This window comes from Anopheles funestus, chromosome 3RL (assembly GCF_943734845.2).
Source record: "Anopheles funestus chromosome 3RL, idAnoFuneDA-416_04, whole genome shotgun sequence".
Lineage (NCBI taxonomy): Eukaryota > Metazoa > Arthropoda > Insecta > Diptera > Culicidae > Anopheles > Anopheles funestus.
The window spans coordinates 65,622,320-65,636,395 of record NC_064599.1 but is presented as its reverse complement, the minus strand read 5'-3'; the positions used below and the strand labels follow the sequence as shown (position 1 = coordinate 65,636,395).

General features: G+C 39.5%; 1 protein-coding gene across 2 annotated transcripts in view; it reads left to right on the top strand.

Moving 5' to 3' along the window:
• The first annotated feature begins 4,381 nt into the window (after nucleotides 1-4,381).
• Nucleotides 4,382-14,076, top strand: part of LOC125769102 (protein amalgam-like) — an 87,071-nt gene continuing 77,376 nt past the window's right edge. Inside the window, exon 1 of one of the 2 annotated variants that reach the window (XM_049437568.1) lies at nucleotides 4,382-6,220. The gene's annotated coding sequence lies outside the window, so the exon portion shown is untranslated. Of the gene's footprint in view, nucleotides 6,272-14,076 lie in introns of both variants that reach the window. The other variant, XM_049437567.1, reaches the window with a different exon arrangement.

Sequence of the window (14,076 nt, the reverse complement as noted above, 5' to 3'; positions counted from 1 at the left end):
ATGACAATTATGAAATTCTAAAATAAAATATAAAAATAATAAACACGACACTTAAAATATGTATTTCTGAAATACTGTTGAACTAAAAACACTGAAACATTTGAAAGCCATATTCTTCTATCATATACCATCGCTTAAACTAAGGTGAATAAAAATTAGAACGGCAAACATATAGCCATTAATATGAATTTTCAACGATAGTTATACAAATCATGAGTCGACTGCCAAAAGATGAATTTATCCCCAAAGAGTCGTGAATCCCCAAAGAGTCGCGAATCCTCAAAGATTAAGGAATCCTCAAAGAGTCTTGAATTTCTGAGGAACTTTTACGTGTTTTACTACAGAAAAGTTGTTGCTCTTATGCGGATGGAATTACTTAAGTAGGCGACCCTGTGTGCAGATGATAGCGGTACCAGACTTTACACGATCGGACCGGTACCAAATCCCACCCGTACCGTACTCTTGACTTTTTAACTTTTTAACAAAGTGTCTAAAAGAGTAAACCAAGAACTCTATTTGTTCCCCAACATAAGAAACCATAATTCAGGCACTGTAAGCATTCGATTGTGAAGACCGATTGGGCTGAATTTTGTTTTCTAACAACTCTTCTTCTATCCTCTCTTCTTGGCCTAATGACGTGCGAGGTTCAGACTTATTAGACTTATTTTTACCGTGTAGCCGGAGAGTCAGTCCTTGCGACAAGAAGACTCCCCATTTGCAGCATAACGTAAAAGTTGCATGATTTCTTGGGAAAAAACGCAACTGTTGTAATATTTAAATTATTTTCCTTTTAAGTGACAACACATAACTTTATTGCCTGTACTGTTGCACCTATAAAAATTTTCCCCAGCACCCAGTGTCAATGAGCGGCATCGCGACTTTTCAAGCTCAGTGCACCGTACGGAATTCCTTTATGTCGAACAATGAGCAAACGAAAGGCGAATCTGTACCGCCGTACCCTAACCGGCAGTCAGATGTTGCGTGCTTTTTTTTTCGAATCTCCTCCTTCCTCCTTTTGCTCTCTTGATTTTTAGCTGTTTGCCCATAATTTCGTAGCAATGTTGGTGAGTTTTTTTTGTTTGTTTCGTTTTCTGCCAGAACGCTTGAGATGATTTTCAACAGTGGATCAAGCAGCAAGATCGATGGATGAGTCTGTTTTTTGCTTTATTTTTTTCGGTGATTGCGTTCGTTGACGCATGATATAAGGCGACCGTTATCCGGTAGCAGATTCTGCGACGGAATAACCACAACATGCCAATGTCTTCCATTGACGCATCGTTTCGCCACCGGAAATCATCGTTAAATGGGAGAAGAAAAAAAAACCATACACACACACACACACATCTGCCCCAGCACAATACATAATCCGACCGGTTAATGTATGTTGCCATGTGGGGCAACCAGACGAGAGAAAAAAAGACTACAGAAAAATAGAGTAAAGACAGAACTAATGTTTCAGCAGGTTGCGACATACGAAATCATCCACTTGCCAATTTTGCTCACATTTGTTTACCTGTCGGTCTTTTTTTTTTGTTCGCGCTAATAGGTGCGCCCAAGCATGTTTTACGCTCATACCTTTGCGTAGTGTATCGTCATTATGCACCCTGTGGTGTCTTGGGCACATACATGATCCGTCGATATTGTCTTAAGACATTTCAATGGAGGAGTTTTGGCGTTGCGCGACGACCATGCCACTCATAAGCATTCATAAATGATAAAGGTGCAAAGCGGGTCGGTGTGAGTTTTAGGACCCAATGTCCCCGGTTTGTTGCTGTGCTCTGTAGATAGAAAGTCCAGCCGGAGGTTGTGGGACCCCCGGGTGTTGACGACAGCTGGTGAGAAGATTATTCAAATAATACCCCCGGCACACAGCGTGCAAGGACACGGAACCATTGCGGAAATGCTACACATATATCCGCACGGGTGCCGTTTTTGTTCATACCGTACACCGGTACAGTACCGTTGGGACCTGCTCACTATTGCTCCCCTGATGATGATGGTGATGTTGCTTATGATTGTTGTGTGCCTCTGCGAGGAAAAATATGTTCATTTTTCTGTTTGCAGAGTGTAACTTTAACATAATGCGTTTGCATAAGCCGTATTCAATGCCGTGACAAACAAAGGAAACTAGTAGAACAAAAGAGAGTTTTACTTAAATATATTCTTGTATCTAATGCATCGTGTCAGAAGCGTCTCCATTGTTGCTCATTAATTTTAAAAGTCTTCCATCTTTCTTCAAATGTTCTCCTCTTTATAGTGGATAGTATTCTGTATACAATACAAAATTTTATTTCAATTATTATTTAAATTTCAATTATTTCAAACAATAATAATTGTTTTTTTTTTATTTTTATCAATTTCAATAAACTTTACTTGACTTATACATTATTTTGTGAAAAAATAATTATTATAGCAAATAAAAAATTAATTCACTTTTCCATAATTAAGTTTGCCATAAATAAGTTAAAAGCAAATTTTGTTATAAAAATTGCTATAACTCATGTATTTCTGAGAACAGAATGAGTTCGGTCGTTGTTGCATTACCTTTTCAACGTTTAACTACAGGTAAAACTATCACATTGCTGAAGTGTTCATTATACAAGCATTCACTTTATAAATCATGCACATTCCGCCGTTGTTGTTTACCGTTTACCAACCTCACCAGACGAACAAGCTTCGCCGGCAAGCTGGATGAAAAATTCATCCCATCTTTGCAACCTTATTTTCACACCCTTACCGATACGATGCACCATTTTGCCGAGATTTGGCCCATCCAACCACAACAGGAGCTAGTGCTCCCGAGAGGATGAAAGCGACTGGTTTCCATTTTCACCGAGATACTTGCAGCACCATGTTGCAACGGTACAGAACAAACAATAAACTTCCTTCTCTTTCTTTCTCTCTCTCTCTCTCTCCCTCTTTCAACCTTAAGAAAATGGTCTTAATTTGCACGATTTTACACTTATCTTCTAGGCTTTGGTACACACTTTCCTGTCTTAAAGAGGCGAAGAATACGCGACAGTACACAGCAGCAACCATAAATCCTGCGTCCGTCCGGACGCTAGCAGACACCTCCAGTGTATCCGGTGGTTAGCGTGATGAGCTTATATATTTTTTCGCACGCCTCTTCGAAAGTGCAAACGATCCCACCGGCCTACGGATGGTGTATGTGGGTGTGTGCGCAAAATGTTTTTTTTTTCGCCATCCCACCCGTACATATTCACCTATATGTGCGACACACTTCGGACACTTTAGCAAGAACTTAACATCAGGATCCCACACGTTTTGCTAGCTCCAACAGTGGTGCGTGGGGCGAAGATAATCACAATCATCTTTGCTACTACACCTCCGGCCCGACATCTTCTCGGAAGCACGCCGCTTTTGCTAAGCGGAAATGGTATTCAAGATGTGTTGTTCTCCAAAAAGCGTTCATGGCCAACCGAAACCGGCCCCGGTACGCCTTCACGTGGTACGACCAGACGTCCTATCATGCACTCACATGCTTTTTGCTCGCTGGTAAAGCAGCTAAAGGTAAAGCAAGAAGGGGAGCAAAACGCGTAAAGCAACAGCAGCAAATAAGGAGGCAACGAGAAACGAAGAAAAAAAATAAAAGAGAAAACACACTTTCCCTCCGATTCGAGTGTGAAAGCATCCGAAATAGGATTAGGCAATATTCATGAGGATGAACCGGGATGTAATCCGCTTAAATTCGCACACGACACAAACAATTCGATCGCAAAGGGCAGTCTGATGGAACGATGTTGTACAACGATTTGCTGATGTGCCACTCCACCGTGATGATGTTTACCTCGATCGATCTGTTTAAATGGAAATTTGAAGTGGTTGTTCGCGTTTTATATCCGTGCGTGTGGAGCTCTGTGCTCCATATGGGCGCAATGGAAGCATATCATAGTGGTGTAAAATGTCTCAACGTGCGCTAGTCCTCTCTAGTTCGACACACGATTAGAGCCCGGGGTCTGATGGATGGAGATGCTTAAATGGCATCCCTTTAAAGCTCTGATGGTGCCTGCCCGGATCGATAATGATTTGAATAATTGATTGCAAAACTTCTACTGTCGTGAGTCACAACACCGTTGCATGCCGTAACACTAGCCACTCAAAAGGTGGCTCCCGACAAACAGTGTCACGAGTGTCGGAAAAACTTCCGGCCATTCCAGGCAAGTTGCAATTATCGGTCGATGTAAATCATATTAATTAGTCAACCGGTAGCCTGTGTAACATCGCGGCAAGCAAACGGCAAAAGTGGGTTGGTGCAGGTGTAAATCGTCACCGTACGTCACCGGACCCGGATGGATGGTGAGTTCCGGAGCGGCTGAGATTTAAGCGGCTCCCGGTTTCCCGCGCAAGTCTTTTTTATTCCTTCCTTTCCACAGGGTCCCATGGGTGGACTCCATTAAATCCCTCCACTCAACGGACACGGGTGAAAATTATCGTCACGAGTTGTGCCAACTTCCATTCCCTGTTGCACCCCCGAGCATTCCTTTGTGGTTCGTTTCGTTTCAACCCCGAGGAAATGGACTTGCGTGTAAACTAATGAGAAATTGTTCATGTACCGAAGACCGGGCGTAATTAATTTAGATTGATGTGCGGAAATTAGAACCATACAGGTGTAGAATTCTTCGCAACCAGTTGTTCCACACTGCCTCGAGATGCAACGTTTCCGCTGACTTAAGTTGCACTGATGTTTGTCTGCAGTTCGGTTACGGTGCGGCAGCTTTAATGCACTACATCTCACGGGTGAATCCTTGAAAAGTTTGAAAATTATTGAAGTATTTTTTTAATTGCTTCATTGCAACTTTTAATTTTAATATTTCACTATTACTAGTTTTCGTCTTATTTGTTAGTTTGCTTTGTTTTTATTTCAATTTATTTTCAGGTTTGAGTGTAACGAATATTTTTTTTCCTTTTTTTAATTATTTTAATCATTTTTTCATTAATTTTAATTCTTAATTTATTTCATTTTTATGTCCAATTTTCTGCAGGCTTTATCTCATCTTTTTAATTTTATTCTTTTATTCTATTTATCATTTATTTTAATTCAAACGAAGTATTTTTGTAAATGAGCTAACAAAAAACATTTCTTTTCTCTAAATATTTGAGAACTGTGTTTAGTTGAATTTAAAAATATTTTTAAAAATGACTTGATTTTCATATTACATCAGCAATTCCCACATTTCCTTGTGGGGTTCCTTGTGTTATTAACGATTTTTTTTAAATTAAATTTTTTTTTTGCTTCACATACATATTTTTATAATTTCTTGTTTGTACGCTTTTTACTGATTCTTTTCTCGTAAGATTTTCTCTCTCTCGGAATGTTTTGAAATTTATATGTTGACTTTCAATTTGTTTTTTAAAATTATATTGTTTTAACTTTAAAACATTGATTATTGTTTATAATAGTTAGTTATATTTTTTATTCTTTCATTAAAAGGAGGCAAATGAGGCCACTAAAAATCAGTTATCTGCATTTAAGATTGTTTTAATCATGTTTGTGTACTTTTATATCTGTTCAATGCTGCTTTTCCTTTTTATTCTCTTTGTGCTTTTGGTCATTAATTTTAAAATATTTTAAATCAACACTAGCACCATATGTTTATGACAACAAGGCCACCTGGTTGCTTTATACAATGCTTTTTCCTTCTTTCAAATGAGCCTGTTTTCATGTTCCTCTCTGTAAAGTAGTTGTCATTACAACTAACAGCACAATACACCGCCTTTACGAGAGAGTGAGAGAAAAACGGTCGGAAAAACCGAACCAACAAACAGAACCGAACAACCACGTGTCGGAAAGGACGATTCGTAACAATTTCGGGAACTCACGGGTGTTCATTTCATGGCCTCCGTACACCCTTCTGTACAACAACTCGTGCAACAAAAAGGACCGGCACACGGTGAATAAAAAGGACGAAAGAAAAACCAAAACAATCGGAACCCATGAGCGATGGGAAAGCGGAAACGGAACCCGTTGTAAGGTTCGTGTACAGTTTTTGTGTGCCGAATGAGTGCCACAACAGGGCCGAAGAAATGCATGCCGTTTTTTCCCGACTCGTTTGATTTTTCCCGCGCCAGGGCCGCTGTGGGTTGGCGCTTTTTCGGGTTTTTCTGATCAGTTGCGTTTCGGTGCTGGTTGCGTTTGGCAGCGTTGTGCGCCTTTCTCTCGCGGATGTGATAAGGCTTGGTTTTTTGCTCATAGCCAGTGGTAATAAAGTTTGCAACTTATTTTTACCACCGTAAAGAGTATCTGTGCAACGTGAGTTAATGGGTGTGGAAGGGAAATTTATTTCAATGACGAATGTTAAGGATTAAATATTTTATTTAACAAAAAAAAAAAAACCTGATTTAAATCTGTTACAACGAAATTGGGATGTGTCAAACTGTTCATTTTACAACATGATTTAATGATCATTTCATGCCGTGTGATTCAAAATACGTCAGTGTATCGGAGTGATGTAAATTGGTGCAGTGGCATTATAATTGGAAAACAGGAAAATTCAATCCATAACTGTTAAGCCCACAATATGGATGCGGTGCTTGCAGGCACAGTGAAACGAATAATTACGCTACAAAAAGGTGAACCGATTGCACGAATGCAACAACATGGAAGCATTCCGATACGTTGAAAAGTGGGCATTCCGAGTTCCAAAAACGGGTGAAACGATCGCTAGCGTGTATCTGGAAGATATTGCTCTCCAAGCGTATCGGTGAATGGAACGTAACATCAACATACGGGCCGTGCCGTGAATGGGGGGAATAATTAAAAACACACACAGATATATAACCCGACGCTAGTGAGGCAAAAGAAAAATAAAACGGGAAGCTGAATCAACGAGACTTACAGCACCATTTTTCGAGCACCAATAACCAATTGTTACGACCGTTGGTGCCCCATGGGCTGTGTGATATTGCGGTGATTGGGATTGATAATAAAAAAGAATGCGGATATACTGTGTCAGTGTGTGTGTGTGTGTGTGTGTGTGTGTGTGTGCAAGTGATCGAGGTAACGAGCGTTGAACCATTCCGGGCCCGTCCTTCGGAAAGTGGACAGATTCGGTTTGATATATGCGCGATGTGCTATGTTCCGGGGTTTTTTTTACTGTTTTTATATGCCACATATTGCTACACGGAAATGTGAATCCACGTTGCTTTCGTTGTAGCCTTTTGTGTTTGGGCTAACCAGCAACAACCCGCTGGTGGAACGATTTCATGCGTTAAATCAATATGCAGGCTTTTTAATTACTGTTTTATTTTATTCCGAATTCACCATCGCGTGTGTTTTACGTCTAGCTAACCAGATGTGGATGAGTAGTCATGGGAATGAAATATGGTACCGATGTTGGAAAGCGTAATTATAGTTATTTGGATTTATTTATAATATGAAAAATTATTATGAAAAATTACGAAAATATTTTTTTCGCAGCCTGAAAGTATGCAAATTATGATACAAAAAGAGTTTAGTGGGGAAATATTTGACTCGTTTTGACTCACGCTGGTAGATGTAGGGCCTTTAACCTCTATGATGGCTAAACCAATTAAATTTGACAGTTTATATAGGTGAACAACTTTAAAAAGTGTTTTGTTTTAACATTATAAGAGCGCGAAACTAATGTTATAGATTTGGCTGGTAGCAAGAATATAAAGAAAAGTTTTAAAATAAATTTCGTTTGCCAGTTTATATGAAAATATTCCGCTGTTTAGCACTCAAAACATAAAAACGCATTCCAAACAAGCCATAATAAAATAGTGGATAATAATCATTTTTAAAAACTATATTGCATACATTTAGGCGTTTCTAAGGAAGTCATTTAGTTTTGGATTTTTTAAATTAAAATTATAAACTTCAAATATCTTGTAGTTTAAATGATACATATTTTTTACGATGTCCTTTCACTAATCACTTTAAATAGGAAAAAGAAAAAATCCTGATAAAAGCTTTTTATCATCAAAGGAACAAAAGCCCAACATGATCGATGAAAGCGTTGAACCATTATCAAAATGTGCAATTGTGATTGTAAATATAAATGGTTCGTTTCAGCCCTCCGGAGCTGCCGGAGCTTGTAGCTTCCCCTGGGGTTTTGCCATTTTTCTTTCTTTTAACGAACATTTTCATCCCACTGCGCTACCCATTATCGGGGGTGCGTTTATCTTCAATCCCCATATCCTGTCCTGCTCAATCTTTAGATCTTTCAAGTGGTGGATCTTACCCAAATCTCCCCTTCTCCCGGACCGTGTGCATTACATCGTTAAAAGCATGGAAAACGCTTCATAAGAGAGAATTATGGAAGGAAGATTCATCCCCGAGTCCCACCCAGTTCCCAGGCACAGTCATGCGAAAGATCCATCATTTACTCTCGTCGACTCTGGTGTATCTTCATTCCAATGAGCTTGACACGCTGGTTGGAATCGATCGCGCCACTAAGTTGACACCGTTATCCGATGTTGTCTCGGTTGGTTGATTGATGACGATAAAATCCTAATGCTTTGCAAAAGCAAACATGGCGCGTGGAAGAGAGCGAGGAAGAGAGAGAAACGAGATCTTCGGGTGTAAATTATAGAACGGCACTTCACTCAACAAATCATCTTCTTTTTTTGTTCTTCGTTCCATTCACCATATTTATGTCAGCTTGGTCGGTTGGTTGCCGGTCGGTTTTGTCCGATTCCGAAGACAATTGATCCACCGTGCCATACAGGGGGTGGAACGGACGGACAAATGGATCCGGAAGGAAGCAAGCATGCATGCTGATGCTGTCGCCATTCTATCAATATTCATGAAGGCCTCAAATCAAGACCAAATAAGCATGGGGAACGAGCGTGGAGCGAGTGTGAAACAAAAGCCGAAATAAAAAAGACATAAGCGGATGCTGTTTTCCCTCCTAGCGGCCCTCGTTTTCGGTGGTGAATTTCCCAGGCGTAAAGAAAATGATGGACAATTGTCCTGCGACTGCTACTAAATGCACCGATCGTCGTGTGCAAGAGGATTCTCGCTGAACCGTACACAAATCGGCGGCCCGTGTGTGAGTGAGTGAAAAAGTGTAAAAGGCAAAAACAAAAAAAAAGGAAAAACATTGAAACAAAAACTTTCATAGGGAGCTTCATTTGTTTCATCCTTTCTCCATCCAACTCCATCGGGAATCGGGACAGGGTTTCGGGGTGTGTTTGTTGATTTTTCTCGTGCACCATGTTTGACTTGGGACGAAACTATGCACTGTCGCATAACTCCCCGAACGAAGGTTTCGTTTTGGATTTCAATAGTAGCTTTCCCTTTATTTCTTTATTTCAACGTTGGTCGTTGGCATGTAGGTTCATCCCAAACCCAAAAGCACCATTGCCATTTTTAGCTGCTGCTGCTTCGTGCTTCGTGGTACAAATGGGCGACATTCATCCCCCATTCGATTCGAGTGACATTCCGACTGGCATTGACGAATGCTTCCGCTGAATGCACTAATGCACTCACCCCCAGCTCAGGAGAGCAAACCTAACGGCCGTCATCAAAATACAGGGTGGGTTGAGGGGAAGAAAATTTGTCACGGATTTGTGTCGGTGTGTGTGTGTGCGTTTTTTTTTGCCTGGCACACGTTTGCCATCTCATATTCTGGGCGCGTTGTCTGTGAATCGCGGCAATTGTATGCAATTGTGAAACGGGCTATTGTTCAGGATGTGCTACAACGATATATGGAACAAATGTGCTAACTATTCAACAGCCAGCACTTAGTCTGCTGCTTTATTACACAGTTTTCTGCATGTAGCTATAAGTTTAAAAAAACCTTGAAGTTTCAAAAAAAAAACTTGAATAACTTTGGGGTATTATAACAATCTGAAATTTAAAAAAAATATAAATCTTTTAGATTTGATTTAAAATTTCGTGCATTTTAGTATTATAACTTTTTAAACCATGAGTAATTTGTTTTGCGCTTCAAAACAAGGCTCCAAGGATATTGGTTATGGCAGCCAACTAAAAATGTCACTAAAAATGTATAAAATATTTTTTATTCTGTGGTAAAGATGGTAACGACGCACGTCGCTATACGCCATGATCGAGGTTCAACTCCCATCCAGGTCAAATCTCCATACCCAAGTCTGACTATCCTGCTACGAATAAATAAAGACAAGAAAAGCCACCTTTTTTATTATTTTCTATGGAATGGAAATTAATCTAACATGTTCGAATTTTCAGAAATCCAAATTTGTCTAAAAGAGCTTACGTCTAGTACTAGTAAATGTCAAAAACATGTTTTTCATGAGAATTTCAAAACAAACGGTTAACAGTTTTCGAGAAATTCTTCGAACAAATAACGTTAACTTCATTCTGAGAAATGTTTAAACATGCGATTTTTCAACATTTTGGGATGAGTTTACCCTTCCTCGCTGTAACTTCCTTATTTGTCAATCAATTTTTAGATCTCAAAACTTCGACAAAATGCAAACAAAACCCAAAAATCGATTCATAAAATGTATTCATGTAAAATTAACTGCAACTTACTCTTCCCCTTTATACACACATTCACTTCAACAGCAGTATGAAAAGTTCGAAAGCATAAGAAAATACTTTTCTCTCTTTCCAAAGTACACTTTGGAAACTTCGGCGTCTTCATGGCAAACAAAACACCGACTCGTAAAAGTGCAAACTAAAGCGAGAAACTTATCAAATACGTCGAAACAATCGCTCGATCGTAGGATCAAAAGATGAGTAATGGTTTGTTGCTGCCTCACCGTTCATCATCATAACAACAACATCGAACAACACTTCACCGTTGATTGCGCTTTGGTGGTTTTACAGCAGCAGCAACAGCAGCAGCGGTATTTTATTTTCTTGCGCTCCTGTTGAAAACATTTCACCAAAAACTGACTCCTTCTTACGCTTTAACTATGATACGGTGTTTCTGCTATTCAGAAGCGGAGACCTTGTTCGCTAAACTTCTCAAGTTTTCTTCGAGTTTCGAAACTTTTGTGCCCCATTCCAGCCCCATATTTCCAATCGGTGTGGATGTCGCTCGCAAATGGCTGCGGAAGACGTTACACACCGACGTCACAGACAGTGTTCGGGGCCATTCGATACGCTCGCTTTGGGCGCCGATAATCAATCAAACGGATCGTTCGTTATTCCGTTTGATTGTTTGCCGAAGCCTTATTGAGTGTGAAATTAACCATAAAAATGTACGAACGTTCGTATGATTCTGCAAAAAAAAAATTAAATTTCACTCCTGCTAATAGGTTCTCACCTAGCTACGAATCAAAAAGCAATGTTAAATCGCGAAAAGTGGAACTAATCAATATATTTGCTGTCGCCTTCTGTTCGCACAAGTCACGCACTTCACCATATTGATGAGCCTTAAGTCAATCTGCACAATTTACTCCTTTTCTTAGCCGAGTGGGAAAGGCTGTTGCTGCCCTCTTTAGGGCTTTCAGGACAAATTCGCACCCATCATCAAAAGCGCTTATCATTGGATGCTATTTCCAGGCACGGTTGAATTGATTCAAAACAGCCTCAAAAATCTTCACTCACATCTTTGGCCCGAGCGGGAGTCCCACTTTCGTACACCGTTGACATAATTCATAAGCAAAATATTTGTGTAATCAATTCCTAACTTCAGCCTTTTTTGCAAAGCGCGGTGCGAACGTCTGGCCGTTTCGCGTGAGCTCGTGACATTGGGCGAACTTTTTGGTGGAACCTCTTTTTTTCTTTCTTCGTTTCCTAAAACTTTCCAAAAAACCCCATCCTACCGCCGGCTTGTTTTCGCACGCTTGGTGCTCTTTTGGTAGTAGCCGCGAAATTGCACGGTAGCCTCTTTCGCATCACACTGTCTGATCAGTGGCGTGACGTTTTGAGAAGCTTGACTGAAGGGAAACACCAAAAAAAAATCTAGAAGGAAATGCCAGCTCAGACACGCTCGTTTCTTCAAGAAGACGTTCTTGCTCAGGATATACCCATTTGATTGGATCTAACCCCCCAACGCTTTTTAAGGTCTCGGTGTGTGTGTTGGTAGCCAAAATTGGGACGTCAGCTAGTATGCAGGTTTTTCTACCCTTAACGAGCCCCATTGCTAACCCTCCCCTCCCATAACGATGGACCCCATTTTTCGACCCTTAGACGAATCGCGGGCGGGGAAAAACTTTTGCTCGCAACGAAAGGTTTTGGTCCACGTTTCCCCCGTTCAATGCGCATATGCATGGATGAGTGTAAAAATTCAATTACGTTTGATTATGTTTCCGTAAATTGAGGTGATGGCAAGAGCAATGAGAGTGTAAGAAGGAGCTAGAGAGCCCCTTTTCATCAAAAAAAAGGACGGTACGGCCTTTTTTACACCTTTCAATTTCTATACGATGGTACACTTTTATGTATGTACATATGTGCATTTAAACCTGTGTGTATGTGTGTGTTTTTTGGAACGGATTGGGTAAAGCTTATGGCAGCATTTCGTTCATCAGCCGGATAAACAGATTGCCGGTTCGTCAACCAAAATCCCGGTGTGTGTGTGTCGATACGTATTAAATCTGATCAGCGAGTAAAATGGATGGAGAAATTAGATTTTTTTTACGCGTGATTTTCCACCAATGTGAAAGGAATTTTTCATTCTTGATAGATTTTCCTTCCGGCGGGGATAAACGATTTACTTTGCTTATGTTAGATTTTTTCCCCATCTGCTCAAATAAGAATGGTTTCATTAGTTTTGAAGCGAAATGAAGAATATTATATTTTTATATCTTCATATTAGCTCTTTGCTGGGAAGAGAGTCTTCTGCAACTGATATTCCTATAAACCTCTTTCCGGCTATTAGGAGGAATTTGACGCCTTTTTTAAATAATTTACCAAAAATAAGATTTTAATCACTGAGAAAAATATATTAAAAATGTCCACCCTACCGTGCCAATGTGCATCGTTTGGGCTTTTTTCATACTATCGGTATGAATTAAGATAACGCAACTTAATCACATCATTTATCTCCCTCACTGGGAAAGCTCATTAGTGTGCAGTCAAAGAAAATGGTTTCACGAGAGAGAACAGAATGGAAAAGGGAAAAACTCATTATTGCATCATAAAGGAACACCCTTAACGATCGTTCCCATACGATATAATGATGCTCGATCGATCGCTCAAGATGCAAATGTGTACCATCATGTGGGAGAAGGTAAAGTATGATGCATCCAGCATGATTGGCACACTACGCTAATCAACAGACAAGTTTTTTTGCCGCATTCACCCTAAAAATTGCCAATATTGCCATGCCGGAAGTAAAATCGTAAAATGTAAGAAGTGGAAAAAGGTAAAAAAAATCCCTACCATTACCGTAACGATTCGATTCTCGTAGATACCGATGATATGAAAAAAGCAAAACGATGCACATTGGGACAGAAGGGTGGACATTTCCAACATACTTCACTTAGCAATTAAAATCTTAATTTGTTAAATTAGTAAAATAGCGACATATTCCTATAATTAACTTGAACAAATTTATTTTAAAAAATATATGCCCTATGAAAATAATGGAATTACACCAAAGGAATCCTATAGAATTATCGATTTTCTTGTCTTGTTTTTAAGAGCTAAATTCGGCAATACATTGTGGGATTTGCTTACATATTTATTTTAAATGTAGAAGACTCTCTATTCAGATATACAGATCGCCCATTTTCCTCGGAATAAAAAAGAAGGCCGTATCAAAACTTATTTTACCACATAGCAGGATAGTCAGTTCATGCTACGGGTAGACGATCCGGATGGGATTTGAATCCCAGTCCTGCCGTGTGGGCCAAAGCCGTTTATCACATACACCACCGAGCCGCCCTGGTGATTTTTCAATATTCTACTAAAAAGTTTAAGAAAAGTCGAACTTAATGTTTGTATTCTACTGTATTGTATGCTACTTACAGCAGTGAAAGTATAAGCTGCATTTTTCATGATTTTGCAACTTTGCAAGCAATGCAATAAAATTGTGTTATTAATCTGATGAAAATATAAAATATAGAAGCAGTTCAAAAACCATAATCATCATATTGCCATCCAAAAATCGAAGTGTAACAATGACTTTAAATATGTTTTATATTAAAAGTAAATACAAA